The 18,721-nt window shown below is 39.4% G+C and overlaps 1 protein-coding gene across 3 annotated transcripts in view; it reads left to right on the top strand.

Moving 5' to 3' along the window:
- The window catches only part of CELF2 (CUGBP Elav-like family member 2), a 649,329-nt gene that overhangs the window by 277,956 nt on the left and 352,652 nt on the right, over positions 1-18,721 (top strand). The gene's annotated exons all lie outside the window — the stretch shown is intronic.

Here is an 18,721-nt window from a genome sequence, read left to right as displayed (position 1 = left end):
ACGAGATTGTAGCCTGGGGTGGGAATGGCTTCTGCAAAGAGCTCCACAGATTCAAGGAATAGGACAGATTGGGGTCAGGCTGACAAGATTTAAGTTGACATAAATTTCAGGAAATGAAAAGGTCATGTTTCAATGAAAAAGAAGTGGGGTTTTTGTTTGTGGGATTTGTCTCTTGGCTTATATTTCACTCTTAAATATCAGGGCTTTTGTAAGGATTTCATGTGGTTACAGCTCATTCATCTGATATGTCCCAGTTGTTTGAATATGTCAATTCACTCCACACCTCCTGCACCCTCCGTATGTCAAGAGCCTTCCCTACACCTTCATAAACTAATGATATCCAAGAAAGCTTTGCACCTCTTGGTGGGATGGCAGAACTGCTCCAGTACTCCCCCTTCTCAAAGGATTCAGCTAGAGGAAAATGTTGAGATCTCTGCCTACCTGAGAAAGCTCTTTCTGTGCTTGCTATACAGTTTTAAACTTGAACAAGGATTTTAAATGGGGCGAAACTTCAATAGGGATGTTTTGTCATTTATTGAAGCATTCCTGGCTTTTCTCTATTGAAACACTTAGAAGGCCCTAGCTGTGCTCTGTGCTATCTGTAAATGTAACAAAAATAGTTACTTCTGGCTCAAAAGGAGTGTAAGATATATAATATAATATAACATTATATTATATAATACAATATAATGAAGTGGAGGGAGTTCTCATTAATACAGGACCCCAGCTGGAAATAAGCTGTTGCAGCTATCTCTGCTGTAGATGAGAGGCTTAGAGATTTCTCCTTTTGAGAACTGCTTTTAAAGAACTTCTGCTGACAGCTATCTTTATTCTTCTCAGTGTTTTTCACTTTGGCATTGATTTGTTTACAGCTCTTGTAGTTGCACCCAATTTCCACCTGCCATAGAGGTGCAATGACTTCAGTTGAATCTCACATGTACAGCGTCCCTAATAAGAGTTTGAAATACAGTACCCCCTAAGGTCTATGTATTAAGACTCTTAACACTTTCTTTCACTGGCCTTACTTTTTCCCTTCTGCAGTTGTTGTGGCTGCTCTGAGCAGCTGGTGCCAGAGAGATTAAATCTTCAGTTTTCCTAAACACCAGCATTACAATTCTATTGGAAACTGTTTGGCCATCTGGTAATATCGAACAAGGTGACAATATGTTCTTGCACCTATACTGCAGTACTCCTTCCTAAAGAGACCAATAGACATCTCTATTTTTACCTTCATTGAGCAGAGCAATTGGTATGCTTCTAGCATCTAAAGATGAGTATTTCCTAACTCAAGTGAGTGTAACAGCAGCAAATCTCCATCCCATGGACGAATGAGATGTGCCAGGCATTTTAATGATGAGGTAGGTTAGCCAGATTATAATTGCTTTTAATTTGCACTTGTAGAAGCTGTAACATTTACCTGAACATGATTGGCACTGGGAGAAGTGGAAAATTCTGTCTCACTTTTGAAAAATAATCAAAGAACCTACTTCAGATCTCCTGTTTGAAACAGAATATCCTGCTGATTGACCATGAACATTGCTACCAGTAGGACTTTTTTGATCCATAGATCTGAATGATAACTGCAAGTAGTGAACACAAAAAAATTAGTTCCATGGTGGAAAGCATGTAGTTTTGCTTTTGTTTTATCTTTCCTTTTCTTTTTCAAGAGCATTTCAGAACACTCAGCCCTTTACTCTGCTGAATGGCATGTTGAATTCTTGTTCTTCTCTCTGCTATCCTTGGAGACTTGGGAAATTTTTTAACCAAGGTTATCTGGGGTTTTGCCTAGTCTAGTTACTTTTAATAATGGAAAGAGGCTGTCCTTCTCATCCTGCCCACTATGGCACCTTCATTTCCTCCATGAGTGAGAAATGAATGATGAACATAATAACTAGTGCAGGCTTGAGCACAAGTCCTGGCACTTCTCATGAACTTGTACACCAAGGCTGTGGTTTCTTGTTTCATGGCGTCTTGCAAACATCCCCTCTTTTATTTCTTTTTGCAGAAGTTCCTGCAGAAAATGCCCATAGGCTTTAATTTCATACCTACTGCTACATTTTATGTTATTTTCCAACTTTTGCAGTGAATGGTTTTTGCTTTCAGTATTTCTGTTCTGTAGGAGGGAACTGTGGGTGGTTACAGCTGTAACGTGTGCTCCATAATCTTGAAGCATTTGTTCCAAAATTTCACATTTGCTCTGTTTCAATTTTTAACCAGTTGGGTGGCATATGCTGGTGCCCTGGGGGAGCCTGGCTGCTCTAGCATCACAGGGTGAGTTTCATCCCACCAACACTTGGAGCACTTGGCAATTGAGACAAGACCCTACAAGACCCACAGCTTCCTGAGAGAGGATGAGATGAAGCATGTTTGGAAAAGACTTTCAAGATTATCAAGTTCAACCATTAACCCAGTTCTGCCAAGTCACCACTATATCACAGAATCATGGAATTAGTGAGGTTGGAAAAAACCTTCAAGATCAAGTCCAACCTATCACCCAGTACCATATAATCAACTGCACCATGGTACTGAGTGCCACATCCAGTCTATTTTTAAACACTTTCAGGGATGGTGATTCCACAACCTCCCTAGGCAGCCCCTTCTGATGGTCAGTCACTCTTTCTGTGAAGAACTTCTTCCTAACATCTAGCCTAAACCTCCCCTGGTGCAGCTGAGACTCTATCCCCTGATTCTGTCACTGGTTGCCTGAGAGAAGAAAGCAACCTCCACCTGGTTACAACCTCCTTTCAGGTAGTTGTAGACAGTGATAAGGTGCCCCCTGAGCCTGCTCTTCCTCAGGCTGATCAACCTCTCTTCACAGGACTTGTACTCCAACCCCCTCACCAGCCTTGTTGCCTGTCTCCGGATATATTCTAACATCTTAGCATCTTTCTTAAATCAAGGGGTGCAGAATTGGACACAGTACTCAAGGTATGCCCTAACCAGTGCTGAGTACAGGGGCAGAGTGTCTTCCTTAGTCCTGCTGGCCACATTATTCCTGGTATAAGCCAGGATGCCATTGGCCTTCTTGGTTACCTGGGCACACTGCTGGTTCATGTTCAGCCAGCTGTCGATAAGTACCCCCAGGTGCCTCTGTGCCTGGCTGCTCTCCAGCCACCCTGTCCTTATCCTGTGGTGATGCATGGGGTTGTATATTGTGTCCTCAGGACCACATTTACACAACTTCCAAATACCTCTAGGGATGGTAACTCCACCACTTCCCTCAGTAGCCTAATCCAGGGGTTTTGCAAACTTTTTATCAAAGACAATTTTCCTAATATCAAACATAAACCTCCCCTGGAGCAACTTGAGGCTGTTTCCTCTTGCTTATTACATGGCTAAGAGACCACTCCCATCTCAATACAACCTCTTTTCAGGCAGTTGTAGAGAGTGAGAACGATATTCTTCCTGTCTCCTCTAGGAATAGACAACCCAGTTCCTTCAGTTGCTTCTCATAAGACTTGTACTCTAGACCCTTCTAGCTTTGCTGTTGGTAATGAAGATTGTACCATAATGGTAGGAATCACTGTGGGTGGAAATTGATGGGAGAGGCTTCTGAAGATTTTATTTTGTGGAGTTTTTCCCCCTAAGGTTCTGGCCAGCTGGTCCACAACCCAAGTTTCTTTCAAAGCCTCTGGAAGACAGCATGATGGCGTGTTAGGGAACAGTGGGAATCATCTTCTTGGTCACCAAGAGCAGAAGGGTCAAAGTATCGATTGGGAAATATGTGAGAAAAGGATACCGCTTTCTAAGAGGAAGCAGAAGGCATGAACAGCAGGTGGTTTGGGTGGTAAAAGGGATTTTGGATTAGGGTTGAGGAAAGGGACTACTGCATTTTGGTTTGCATCCCTCCTGAGTATTGGGAGAATGTAAATCTTATGTCCTCATGTTAACACTCACCACAAATCTTTCTTTTTTTCTTTTTTTTTTTCCTCCCTGTTTCCTCGACAGTGTAGTTACAGAGACATTTCTGCTTTCCTTGTGCCAGCTATTAAGAGCCATCATGTGCAATAGCATTTGAGCTTATTCTTCTCCTGGCATTAGCAGACAGATTCCTTCTCTTTATAAATGTTGAAATGTTTTGCAGCTTAGTTATAAATATAGCAAAATCACATCACTGTACTTCCAGCATCTGGTAGGATCACTTTAAAGTACAATTGAGTAAAAATTAGAACTTAAGCAGCAATTTTGTCCCTATTTTGCTACTTTAAAACCAAAAAAAAATCCAGTGTTTGTCATATGCATAAACAAATCTCCTCTTTCTTTCATGAAGCTAAAAATAACTACAAATGCAGTATCTTTCCCAAATTGCTTGCAATTTCTATTAGCAGTGGCTTCAAGATTTGAATCTGCCTATTGAATGGACCTGAACTGCTAGATATAAGATTGTGGGCTTCGTCAGGGAGACAGGCAGACATGAAACACTGTTTACTATTATGAGTGTTCACTTTCAATAATTTTTTAAGGAAATAAAAACCAGATGAAATGTTCATAAATCTTGTTATGGTACATAGAGGTTCCTGCAATGTAGGCTGTGCCCCAGAAATAAGGGCATCAGTTCTTTGTGCTTTAAATAGGAGTATTCAACCCCTCTCTTGGGAAAGCACATGGCAGGCTTCTGATGGGGTCTAATACTGAAATAGAGGATGTATTCATTCACTCTTTACGTCTTCTTTGTTTCTCCCTTCACTCTCTCCCTTTCTTCCTTTCTTCACTGTCTTGTTTTTGAGGGAGCTTTTGGAATTAAAAGTCTCTGAAATTCTGCCTCAGATTTTGCCTCTCCAAGTCTGGTCTTGGTTTTAGTGAAAAAGTTTTGCATCTTCCTTATAGTAGGTACAAATAGGTATTCAGGAGAGGAAGCTGCCAGGAAATATGTTGTGAGATGTTGTGTGAACCAACTGTGAGTTTAAAATCCGAGTTTAACCTTCTCCTGAGCAAACAGTGGTAGTCATCTTCTCTTTTGCAGTATAATTCAAGTCTTCAAATTCCCCATTTATTTGAAATCAGTTGAAGAAACTTCTCTGTTGCTCTGTAATGAAATGTTCATTTGTACATACAGAGAGAGCCTCCAGAGCTGGAAAAGGGAAATGTTTCCCTTTCTATCTGAGTGATCCTCATTCATTAAGCTCATCTTTGCAAGAGTGAAATATTTTCATTATCCCTGCTTTGTAATTTGTATTTATGTGTAAAAGTAGTTAAGACAATTGCTTGGAAAATTAATGGAGCCTTGGATAATATCACTGTTTGTTGTTTGTTTGTTCTACGTTTTGCCTTTTATTTTTCTGATGTCTTGAAGAAGACTGAAGACACACATGGGAGATTTGTGGTTGCGTCTTGAAATGCATTTCATGAGTCCCTGCTTCTAGTTTAACTGCTTCTAAGGCAAACAATATCTGCTACAAGGATTTGTGTCTGCTGTCAGAGACCTGTTATATTTGTTCGAAAGACGTAAAAGATAGACCCCACCACAAGATCTTCCTCTAAACTTAATTGAAGCAGGTAACATGGGCAAAGGACAGATAGGAAGACAACTCAATAATCCTACTCCAGGTTTTCCCATTTCTATGTTTTATATTAGGCTGTTCTTAACCTATACAAAGTCCTTACACCTTGGAAGCAGTGGCCTGTAGAAAAAGAAAGCTTAACATGACTTGGTGGACATAGTTTGCTATCTTATTGCATCACAACATTACTTTTGCAGCATTTGGAAAAAATGCATTACAGAGTGAGAGAATTTTACATGCCATATCTTAATTTAAAAGCTGTGGCACACATTAAATTTAATTACTCTCTTTCTATGGCTTAAATTGAGGGCAGCTTCAAAAATGAGGGTGGCTTCTATTAAACTTAATTACTTTTCCCTGCAGTCTGCATGGTTAGTAATCATGGGTAGATTCTAAACAAAGATACAGTAGAGAGATTCTTTTGTAAGAGTAGGGATGGAAAGTAGCCTATAAAATATAGAAAGATGCCAAATACCTATTATATATAATTTTAATTTATTATTGTTATGGTTAGATATATCAACAATAATAATAATAATGTCTCAGTGCGATTAAGAAGGTATTGTTGGGGAAGTGGTTTTAGTTGAATTTGGCCTTTAAATGTTTAAGCAATGAATTTTTCCATTTCTTCAAGTTCTGTTGCAGATTTATGAGGTGAAAAAAGGTTAATGACAGAATTTTTTACAATGTGTTCTATTGACTATAGATGGCAGATCTGACAGTTAAAATGAAAATTGTTCCTGAAGAAACTTGAGTCAAACTAATTATTGGAGATGTTACAGGAATGTATAATTATATTCACCTTTAAAAAAAAAAAAAAACAGAGGGGAAAAAAAGTTTTATTACAACTGTGCTTTTTAAAGAACAAGTGGAGAAATAAAAGCTGTAATTGTTCTTAATTATAGCTAACTGTAATTGCACACGACTGCAATATGCAGCACATCAGCAGCCTATTAAGGGATCCTGACATATGTGTAGTATACAGAGCAACTTTGAGCAGAGGCGTAGTTTTATGAATATAGTTATGGGTAATTTAGATCTCCTGCTTTGGTTTCCATCCATGTTGATTTTCTTTTATTTTTATGGCTATTGTTATAAGATAATTGTCACTTGGAAAGTGCTGCTGCAGTGATTTATCTCTTCCAAATGAGTCAAAAACCTTCAAAAGGAAAACTCATTTTCTTTGCACCGATGATGTGATGCGACCAGAAAGGATGTTCTCAAATGCCCTTGTGTGCCTGCTGGGGCACTGCTAGATGCCTACTAGATGGCTAGTGGAAATGTTTTTTATTGTAATTTTTATTTTTGTTTAAGCATCCCAATATAATCAGCACTGAGCTTCAAAGGAATGTGCAGCATGGTAGAAAATCTTTGTTAGCAATTTATTCACAAGGGTTTTTTCTGATCCAAACCTCTTGAAAATGTAACCCATGAGTCTTTATCCCATGTGAAAATGTTGCTTTGAACAAAATCTAAGGAAGTGAAAGCCTAAAGGTAGACTCTGATTTCTTCTCTTAGCACTTGATTTACAGCTTTTGTCAGCTGTGTGCAAACCACTCATGTATTTAGTGCAATTTTGCCTGCAAAATATGAAGATGTTACATAGTAACTTAAAGCAGGAACATAGGTGCTTAAAAGAGACTGTTGAGCTTTAAAACTACCTGTTATATTTTCTACAATTCATTGCTGAAAGAGTGAGGATCAATGTGCACCATATTTTGGTGCACATTGCTGGTTCTCATTTGGTGCAATTGCTGGTTCTCCCAGGCAACCAGCAATAGAATAAGGGGATATGGTCTCAAGTTGTGCCAGGGGAGGTATAGGCTGAATGTTAGGAGGAAGTTTTTTCCCAGAGAGAGTGATTTGTCATTGGAATGGGCTGTCCAGAGAGGTGGTGGAGTTGCTGTCCCTGGAGGTGTTGAAGAAAAACCTGGCTGAGGCACTTAGTGCCATGGTCTAGTTGATGGGATAGGGATGGGTATTAGATTGGACTGGGTGATCTTGGAGGTCTCTTCCAACCTTGTTGATTCTATGATATTATTGATTGTGTGCCTGTTCTTGTCATGGTAATTTCTGCATTCCTCAAGTATTTCAGATACATCCACTCTTTGTCTTGATGTGCCAGGATCCTCTCAGATGTTCTCAACATGTTTTAAGCTGTTTCATTTACTCAAAAATAAATAAAATCCATCTGTCACTGCATACCTTCCATCCAAAGCACACTTCTTAAAAGATGTTTCAGTCTTGAACCGGCAGCAGAACTGGTGCAGCCTAAATTTCATGGACCAGAAAGGATCTTTTATACTAGTAGGGTAGTATCGGGGGTTTTTTTGCTGTGCTTGTTGGCACAAATTATAGCTCCACTTGTAAGGAGAAGTATTTCTAAATTTGTTTGGTTTTATAGTTGCTAAAAGTATATATGTCTACCCCAAAACAATAGAGAAGGTTTTACAGAGGAATCGTGGTGTTTTTAAAAATAGGATTTCACCAAAATGATAAAGAACAAGAAGCGAGTGGCAAATTTCTGAAAGTAAGAAGCAGCATTGAGAAACTGGGCAAAATCACTCATGGCAAAAACAGAAGGTAAAATAGATGGGTAGATGAACAAAGAAGCATGCAAAGATGCAGGTATAACAGAAGTTAAACTCATCCTTGCACATAGCAATAAGGAATCAAAACTTGTCATCTATAAAGGTTTGCTGCATGAAGAATCTCCTGGTAACTGGCATATTTTAAAGAAAATGTTTGCTTCAAATGACAGCACTGGAGCAGAAATGTATCTATTACAGGGCTGCTAATAAGAAAATGTGAGCAGTGTTTATTGACAGCAGGTTGTGGGTGTTTTTTAATAAACCTGTGTTAAGTAGAGAAGGAGCAAAAGCTGAAACCTCAGTATCAATCCACTTTGGCTACTGTTTTCCCAGTCCAAGTATAAATGGGTGCACTGACCCCAGTCAGAAATTCTTGAAGGATAATTCTGCTTAGTAGAAGCTAATGTGGAATTAAATGTGTATACATTTGTGTATGCATTCCCAGGAAAGCTAATGATACTATTCCAAATGCTGAACATGTTCCCCACTCCTCTTTGTTAATACAGTGTTGCTCTGCAATAAGCTAGTATTTCAGTGCTACTTCTGTAATTACATTTAATAATCAGCTCTCTTAGTCCAATAGTATTAAACGTAGGAGTCCTTTTCAACAAACTATGACAAATAGCTCCTTGCAGAACAGTTGTACTTGAGGAAGCTTTATGGCTTTCTTTGTAAGATTTGTCATTTTCTTAATGCAGCTTCAAAAAGCTTCTGAGCTTCGTTATGGACCGTCACTCTATTTTTCCTTTCCCCTTCTGCCAGCGAGTGTAGCTGGGTAAATGAAGCTTAATGTGCCATTTCCAAGCGCTGTGACACTCCTCCAGGGCTGGTTACATTTACCATTGCTAAAGTCTAAATAAGTGAGCTTTAATGAGCAGGAATGCTTGCTAATAGCTGGATTCAGGTACTTAGTAGTCCATGTTATTTAACTGTGGTAGAATTACAGAACATAAATGGTCTGATGATTAATAGATGTACCTGCTATATATTGCAACCTAATAGTTTTTGCCATTAACGAAGTATCTTAACATCTTTTGGTTTGGATGTAGTTGGGGAGAAAAGGACTTCCTTGCAGATTTATATCACTGGTAATTTACACCTTAAAACACTTTAATAATTTCACAACACCATCAATATGTTGCTCAGTAACATTAATGAACTCATCAAGAGAACAGTGGTACTTGTGTACTTCATCTTTCTGAGGTAGCCATATCAGCAGATTCATCCTGTCTGCTTACAGCTGTCAAAAATATATTCAACTCATCCTTTCGAGGTCAGAAATAAGGCAGTGAATTAGATCTTTGTCTCCTTTATTCTCCTGTCACGTTAATTTTGGGCAGTGGTAGAGGATTAGTAAGAACAGTGCCTGTCTGTATTTTAACAAAAGCCAAAACCTATCAGATGAACAAGAATGAAGGAATAATTGTGTCTATCATCTGCTGTGATTTGTACTGAGATACTCACATGTTACTCCAGTATTCATGGAAATAGAAGGACTATTTTGAACTGCAGCTAATGGGACACAGTCTGCCGGCTGGCAGGCTTATTCACAGAGTCCTTTCCACGTTTTTCTCTAATCCATGCCATGTTTCAACCTTGCATCATCGGGTTTTGGATTGCAAGGAGCTAAGCAACGATTTCATCCTTGACTAGCCCGTAGAAAGACAGTAACGATTTCAGCTGGTGGATTAAAAGACAATATGGGCAGATGTCTGCAGGAGAGGTTGGCAACACTGGTGTTTAAGGTAGAGGTGAGCTGTTTTCAGTAGTTTCTGCATACATCTGCTGAAACCTCTGAGAAAGAGAAAGTGGCTTTTCCAAAATGATGAAATGCTTCCTTGGTGATGGGTTAAGGTAGCTGCAGCGTTTATCAAAGCCAATTTCTGTTTCCATTGCTGAGATTGTAGATAGAGAAGTTTGCCTATGTCAGCAGTACTGCATGTGGTGAAGCCCAGCATCACTCTTACTGCATGACACTTTTGCAAGGGCTGACCTTCTGAAATGTCTACTATTTGCTAATAGAATAAAGTGAGAGTTCTCTGCTCACAAAAGTGGAAATATGAAGACCCCAAGGCCAGGAAATCTGTGGTGTTGTCAGGAGATGGGAAGGGTGTATTAGTTCTTCAAAGATGGCTATATTTTAGGATCTCACTTCATTCCAGAAGTCCCTCAGTTTCACAAAACTTTAGAGGTTCCCAAATGCTTGTTTCTGGCAAGCCTGCATAGGGTAAGAAAATTACTATTTGAATATATAATAGCTGAAGCATTCAAGTTTTTCCAATTTAGTAAAAGTATTTTGGGACCAGAATGAGATGTCATTTCCAAGCTTGGCATTTCTTGGTGGAGAATCAAGATTTAGCTCTCTGAAATAAATTTAAATAAAGCCTCATTTTTTTTTCTAGGGGGGAGTGGCTTCAAGTCCACGTATATTAGTGAAAACATCCAGCTCCAGGGAACACTGACATTTTGAGTTGTTACCATGGAGTGGGGGGAAGAATTAGGTGTGGGCATTAAATGGAAAACAGTTGTTAAAGTGGCTTTTTCTTGCTCTAACTCATCATTGAAAGCATCAACATTTGACCCGACCAGCAGCTGCTACATCATAAAAGACTTCTGTGTACGTACACCTTACACAAATATAATAGTCTTAAATGTCAGAAGATGTTTATTGCAGCTCTGTACCACTTCCTAGAAACTAAAGAAAGAACATAGGCCATCATTGTCAATGGTACTTGGATAATTTCTACATTTTTATTCATATATTCTATGCATTCTTGGGGTTGTTTAGCCTAGAGAACAGAAAGTTCTAGGGAGAGCTTATATCAGCTTCTTAGTACTTAAAGAGGGCCTACAGAAAAGATGGACAAGGATTCTTTATCAGGGAGTGTATTGACAGGGTGAGGGAGTTTTAAAATTAAAGAGTATTGATTTAGATTAGATATTAGGAAGAAATTCTTTACTGCAAGGATGGTGAGACACTGGAACAGGTTGCCCAGAGAAGTTGTGGATGCCCCCACACCATGGGAGAGTTCAAGGTTGGATGGGGTTTGAGCAACCTGATGTAGTGAATGATATCCCTGTTCATGACAGGGAGATTGGAACTAGATGATCTTTAAAGTACCTTCCAATTCAAACTATTCCACGATGCTTGTGTAGAATTAACATATGACTCAGAGTTCTTCACATTTGTATTTGTACAACTGAGTTCAACCTCAAATTTTTGTTGAGACTTTGGCCATGATTCCACTCTTGTCCTCTGTACAGTGGAGAAGAGATGGTGGTAAAATATAATGCTGGAACCAATGGAAATGGTAGCAAGAACTAAAGGACAAATGCAAAGGGAGTAAAACTTTCTACCCAGAGAGGTTACAGATTCACAGATTGCATTGGATTGGAAAGGACTCTCAAAGGTTCATCTTGTCCAATGCCCCTGCAGTCAGCAAGGGAACCTCCAACTAGATCAGGCTGCCCAGGACCAATCTTTAATGTGTTCAGGGAGAGGGCCTCAACCGCGTGCCTCAGCAGCCTGTTTCAGTATTTTTACCACTCTGGCAAACATTACAGATGTTTTAATAAGCCTATGGGGAGGAATATCTTCTCTGGTTTTGATGGTTTGTCTTCTCATTTTGGGGAAAGACAGGATGTTTTTCTCCCACTGAGCTTATATAACTCTCTTAGATGGAAGCCTGTGCATCACTTCTTCCTTTCCCTGTAAAAACAGGGTGAGAATGTAGGAGTTGGTAGCTTGGTGGATTTTGCTGCACATTCTTCCTGCTGCTTGCTGTGCTCCATACAGTCAAATTCAGTACCCATGGTGCTTCCTTTGTTTCTGAGTCATTGACTTTCAAAATGCAGCATTGCTCTGAGAAAACACACAGCAACAGCAGTTCTATGCTGCAACAACTCTTATCTGCATGACTGCAATGGCAAAGTCTGACCCTGGAGCAGAGCACCAAAGCTGGATCTTTCTTCATTTATACTCTATGCCCTGGCATTTCTCCCTAACGACCCTGGCTAAATTGCATCCTATCTGTGCCCCCATCACCAGTCCATAAAATGGGTACATTGCTGTTTGTCTTCCACCTCTTAATTTTCATCTTGCTCATTAATACCAGAGCAGAACATATAAGAGAGAGGAGTTTTCATCTGACATCTTTGGTGAGTGATTAGACAAGAGTCCAAGATCTTAGCTGGGATTTGTGGGCAAATTTCAAGGAGAGAGGATCTGGCCTAAGTTATACTTACTCTAAGTTGTAAGTTGTAATACTGCTGTTTCCAAAGATGTTGGAGTGGTGTTAAACAGAAACTTAAATTTTTGTGCAACATATAAGGCAGTTACAATGTCAAGGACATGTTTAACTCAGGAGTGTTACTTGTCCACTGGATGTACAATGGACTGACAGAGTTTTGTATCACTGAACACACTAAGACTTTTTTCCTTTTCTCCTTACCTAAGGAGGAATGAAAAATTCGGAAGTAGCAAATTCAGAATAGTGAAAAATACAGCTTTTAAAAATAATCATGGGAGGAAAAACTCCAAACATGTTTGCTCATGCCCTCTATCTCAGTCGGTTAATCTTGCAGAATGTCAGCTTGTATAGAAATAGATTTTTACATATGAACTTGTTACATCACTTCCTAAAAAAAAAAAAAAGGAGTATTTAGCTTGCACTTAAATAGCACATTCAGAGACTGTTTATGCCGTTTTTCTGCTGTGAATATATGATCACTGTTAGGTAGATAATCTCTGTGTGAAGTTTGAAAACTGCAGTGCATTTATTTGCTGGTTATTGTGTGAAAGATAAAATACCTACAAAAGTATCTGTCTGAATGTGTTGATGTTGGTTTTTTTTTAATATGTTAATTTCTTTAAAAGTTGAAGTTGAGTTTAACCATTTTGATCTTTGCTGGTAACAGGGAAAAATTCTCTGAACAAAACAGAACAAAAAAAAAAAAAAAAAAAAAAAAAAAAACCAGAGAGAGAGGGAAACTAAAATCAGGTGATACAGAGAAAACAAAACCTTTTGTGAAATCCACTGAATTAGTGACAATTTAAACCCCATATTTTTTCCCAACTGCAGCTTGTTTAGTTTGCTAACAAAGCTGAGAAACTAACCCATTTAAGACCAGTGAAATATTTTGTGTCTCACAATGGTATTTCAATACATGCTATTAATTCTTCCTACTCAGCTCAGACATAGTCCCCCATGTGATTTTAGGAAGAGCAGAGACAACAATGTGTCTTTAGAGGTACCATTTTTCAACTGCAATGTGAAATCAATGTCCTGACCATTTGTGGTCATTAAAAATCCCATGGCACTTTTCTGCAAGAGTAGAGGCATTGAATCCCAAGCCTTGGTGAAATTCCAGCTAAGTAATTATATTCTTCCTGGTCCATCCTCCCTTTTAAAGCTAATCTAATGTTTCTCTTCAGCTGTTCCCTCCTGCTTTAAGTGGAAAATCCTTCATTTCCCTTTGTAAACGTTTCTTTACTTCTGCTATACACTGGCGATTAGTCTTTCTCTCTTGCCACATCACTGATGCACATCTATGCAGTAGCATTGAGCATGTGTGCCAGCACAGACTCCTACAATTCAAAAAGCTGTTTATTGATGGTCTGGTCAAAACCCATTTAAAATAATGGGATGTATCCCTTTGAGTTGGTGATTACAGGAGCCATAATGCTGTAGCTGAAAAGGCTTGCTCAGTAGTATATTTTAGACCCCTCTCTACTCTGATTTTCTTGTGTTGCTGAGCGTAGAGAGCTGGTGGTACAGTATCTGCTTCTTGTCTGCATGTGGGTAGGGAAGAGTGGTTGAAAGCATCAGGTGCACTGTTTGTTCTGGCAAACTAGACGTGCCCATGCAGCAAAACAAAGAACTTTACAGATATGGAATGTTTGGAAATATATGATTTCAAGGTAGAACTTCCTAGTTACCAACATGTTTGTGATGTGTTACACCTTACCAGCACAGTCAGCATATCCACAGTGGATATTTCTGAAAATATCCACCTTTTCAAGAGATCCTCTTAAATATCACATTTTTCTTTGACTTGTACTTAGCTTTGGTCACAAATATGCCCCTTCCAGTATGATTAATGCTTATACCAAGTATAGGACCCTGTTTAGTAAAGGGCTGAAACTGTTACCTAAACCAGAAATGATGAACTGATGTTGGGTTTGTTGGCTTGCTTGTTTTTTGTGCTTCATGGAAAATGAGCAGAAGTGGTAGAACTAACCACTGCTACACATACCCAGGGAAGGTGTACCCTGGAATGGGTTTCCCAGGGAGGTGGTTGAGGCCCCATCCCTGGAGGTGTTTAAGGCCAGGCTAGATGAGACTCTGGCCAGCCTGATCTAGGATAGGGTGTCCCTGCCCATGGCAGGGGGATTAGAACTAGATGATCCTTGTGGTCCTTTCCAAACCTGACTGATTCTATGATTCTAATTAAATGGGTCATGATCCCTTGCTCTAGAGAAGACAGGATCTTCCAGCTCTCCTGGACTGCTGTCTCTGATGCCTACAACCATGACCTCAGGCTTTGGATGCTACTCTTGACAAGTTGGAAGACTCCCATAGTTTAGATCTTGGGGATTTTCTGCATGTATTCATGCTGCTTTCTTAATGCCATGCCATGGAGATTCCTCCTTCAGCTTTGCCCTTATCCTTATGTCCTTATCCTCATATGCCTCATGTGTGGTAGGCGAGCTTTATCCTCTCTCCAAAGTGTGAGAGGGAATAAATGAAGAATGATGACACTATTGCAGGAATGTGTTGCTGCCTTTCTTTTTGCATCTTCTCCAGCACCCTGACAGATTGCTTAGCTTGAATCCATATGTTTTCTTTTCCATAACAAAAATTGTTCTTGATGGAGATCTGAGGCTTTCCAAATCACTAAGGTTCATGATCCTGCAGAAGATAAAAATGTCTCTAAGCGTAGTCCTGACTCGCATGGTTTGAACTCAGTACTTGCTAAGTTTCCTGACATGCATCTAGTAAAAGAACTCTCAGGATTACCTTAGTTGCCTTCTAAAGCCCTGTCCTGTTTCTTATGCCTCAGTTTACATCTCTGCAGAAGCACAGCACAGGGTATTTAACTGCACCAAAATATTGCAATTAAACCTCAGAACTGCACTGTGCCAAAACCTGCATGTAGGTGGGAGACAACAGCTGCCAGTCAGCCTCCAAGACAAGAGCACTGTATGATTTCTCAGTGAACAAAACATTTAATACAAACATGATTCTTTCCAAATATTCTGAAGAGTTTTCCTGAACAACTTTTACTTAAAATTAATAGGCAGTAAACTCTGTTTGCTGATTTAAATGCAGATCTTCCACTTCACTATAAGGTTTTGACTAAAATATTTATACCTTTCTGCTTTGGTACACACCCTATTCTGATCCTATGGTAAGGATTTCTCAGCCTATAGAGGGAAATGTGTGCCACACTGGCTTTCTGGGGGTTTGAGAATAGCTATGTAGGGTACAGAGCCTCTTCACCAGATCAAAGCTGGTCATAGGTCTAGTGAACAATTTGCAAACCTGCAGTCTGAATTTTTTTGGAAGAACACATGCGACAAGGTAGCATTTTGGGCTGCAGACCTCTCACCCAGCACCCTCCTGGCTTCAACAGCACTTTCCTCTTCCATATGTACAGACCATGCTGCTCCAAATTCATTCTGCACTGCAGAACACTAAACGCTAGAAAATAGTAAACGACCTTCCTTGAAATGCTGTAACTGCACTTTGCAATGTTACCCTCCACCTAACAGCTTTTCCAGAGTCTTTAGCCTTGTCCTCTTCTCTCTTAGCATTGTTGTGCACTGCCTTGCCCTATTTGCGCTGGCATGGATTTCAGTGGAATTCAGGGAAGCCCAGACAAAGCATTTAGATTTCCATTCTCATTGTTTTTCAAAGTCATTCTTTTGTAGTATAGGCAAGATATTAAAAGATCTGGTCTTACATTCATTTTCCTGTTGTATTTTATCTTTCTTTTGGTTTTATCCAAGAAAAAAATATTTATTCTTCTTCTGTAGATACAGTAAATTATGAGTTATATTTATTGCACATGTCATTTGTTGACTGGACAGGGCTGGGTGATAGGTTGGACTGGATGATCTTGGAGGTCTCTTCCAACCTAGTGGATTCGATGATTCATTTGGGAGTACTAGAGACCTGAAAATTGGTTGTATAAGTCTAGCTTCAGTTTCATGAAACACTGTAGAATGAGTATCCATTATCTTGAAATAAACTTTAAGGGCTTTCTTGATGAGTAATTTGCTCCGTAAGATTTTCTTTTTAAACTCCCATGAAGTTTATTTATAGAGCAATGTTTCAATTCCTGATATTTATAGGACACTTGCAGTGGACTTTAACTATCTTCAGTAGTTCATGAGCAGTGACATAGCAGGGATAATTGTGTTTGTTTTCTAGGAAAATAATATTTTTTGTTTAATGATCTAAAGGGATTGTTTTGTTAAGTGGTTTAAATGTTTACTGAGTTGAAGACAAACAGTGAAATCTTTGGGTAGTTGGGAAGTAAACTTGCTTCTCTTTCACTCATCACGTTTAGAGTTTTACTTGAGTTTTATCTGTATTTCAAAAAAAATATTACCTTACTTTGTGGTTTAAAGTTAGACTTTGAGCAAATGTGAAACTTGCAACACAACTAATTACATTAAAAAAGTATATGTTAAAAGCCTGCAGAGCCTTTGGTTAACATTCTGATCGCATTCAGGTTTTTTTACCACCATATCGACTACTCAATAATTGTTTTCATAAGGCCAGCATCTCTGGCAGAGAAGGTTATTTAACAGAAATGAAAATCTTTAGAAATTTAGATGCACCAATCACTCACTGCTCTACTCAGAAGCTTGACAGCGTGTTTCTAGTTTAACATCCTCTTCTAAACTGAGCTTCTTCTGCCTCTTGATGTTTCTTGCAACACCCACCTGTGATTTGCCTGCTTGTCTGTATAAGCTGGGTGAGCAACTGCTATTTCATAAAATGTGCTCCAGTACCCTAAAGCAATAAGGTTTGTGCTACTCTGTTATTAGAGAGATAATAGGTAGCTGAAGGCTAGGGGAGTCCCTTTAGTAGAAGAAACAAAGAAATGCCCAGCCTTACTTTTTAGTCCAGGTTCTTCTCCACCCCCACCACATCCGCCCTGCAAAAGACAAAAAATATTTCAATGGAGGATGATGCCTGTGATTAGTAATTAAAGAGAAAAAAAATCGCTGACTGTTGGAATGTTGTAGTGATCTAGTGCTCTGATAGGCTGCAATGTTGTACTAATTCTTTGAACTGTATAAGTTGTGAGTAGGGGTTCAAAAATAAGGTGGTATGATATCAATTTGCAAGAGTTTAATGAAAGTAAAATATCTAAAATGTACAGCTGTACCAAATTACTCCATAGGAACCCAGTCTCCACAGCTCCTCTCTAATTTCATTTTCTTATCTCTCTACATTTTCTTCCTCTTGCTCCTAGCTCCCACCTTTGATGTCATTTACATCATGGACTTTGCTCATCGTAGAACCTGCTAAATGCATACCCATCTGCCTTTGCTGGGGTGGGAATTGGCTCTTGTTTGCTGCTCTGTTCCTGAATGATGAGTGCAAGAAATAGGTCTAAGGCATGTTTTTATTTTTTTGCTTATTTTGCAACCACTGAACACAGTTCAGTTCTGTGCCTTCTGAAGCAAAACGTTGGGAGGTTTAAGGCAACCTTCTGTGACCAGTAAACTGCAGAGCTTGAGGATAGGAACTCAATGAAAATGCAAAGCCATGCATGTTTAGATAGACCTGTTTATCTTCCCTGACACTGTAATGCAGTCTACAATGGCTACTGTAAATACAAAAAAAATCCAACAAAACAACTCTTGTGTGGCACTATAGAGTGTTCAAATTAAAAATATAAATGAATGACTATATACCCAAGATTTTATTGTTTATATAGTGAGGGATTTAGGACTGAGGAGGAATGCTAAATTCTTTTGGATTTAGTATAACAACTCTGTAGTTGCCCCATCCAAAAAGAAGGGTGAAAAAATGGCTACAGAAGATGCTAAAGCTCTACAAAGTCTTTCAAATTTTTTTTTTTCCTTTGGATTTATTAAAAAAAAAAAAAACAGCTTGGGCATTCAGCCTGTGTTTATGGCCTCTTAAAAATGTGTAGGCTTAGCTCCATCCTTGGAGATCCCTACATCACAAGGATAGGCAGTGTTAACGAGATCTGTGATGTGTTTTAAGGGCTGGTGTAGAATCATAGAATTTATCAGGTTGGAAGAGACCTCCAAGATCATCCAGTCCAACCTAGCACCCAGCCCTAGCCAGTCAAGTAGACCATGACACTAAGTGCCTCATCTAGGGTTTTCTTGAACACCTGGAGGGATGACAACTCCACCACCTCCCTGGTGGTTCCTGGCCCGTTCCAATGCCGATCACTCTCTCTGTGAAGAACTTCCTCCTAACATCCAGCCTATACCTCCCCCAGCACAACTGGAGACTGGGTCCCGTTGTTCTGTTGCTGGCTGCCTGGAGAAGAGCCCAATCCCACCTAGCTACAGCCTCCCTTCAGGTAGTTGTAGACAGCAGTGAGGTTCCCCCTGAGCCTCCTCTTCTCCAGGAT

This window comes from Pogoniulus pusillus, chromosome 4 (genome assembly GCF_015220805.1).
Source record: "Pogoniulus pusillus isolate bPogPus1 chromosome 4, bPogPus1.pri, whole genome shotgun sequence".
Classification (NCBI taxonomy): domain Eukaryota; kingdom Metazoa; phylum Chordata; class Aves; order Piciformes; family Lybiidae; genus Pogoniulus; species Pogoniulus pusillus.
Note: the sequence above shows the minus strand (reverse complement) of the source record. Positions and strands in the feature narration are given on the sequence as shown.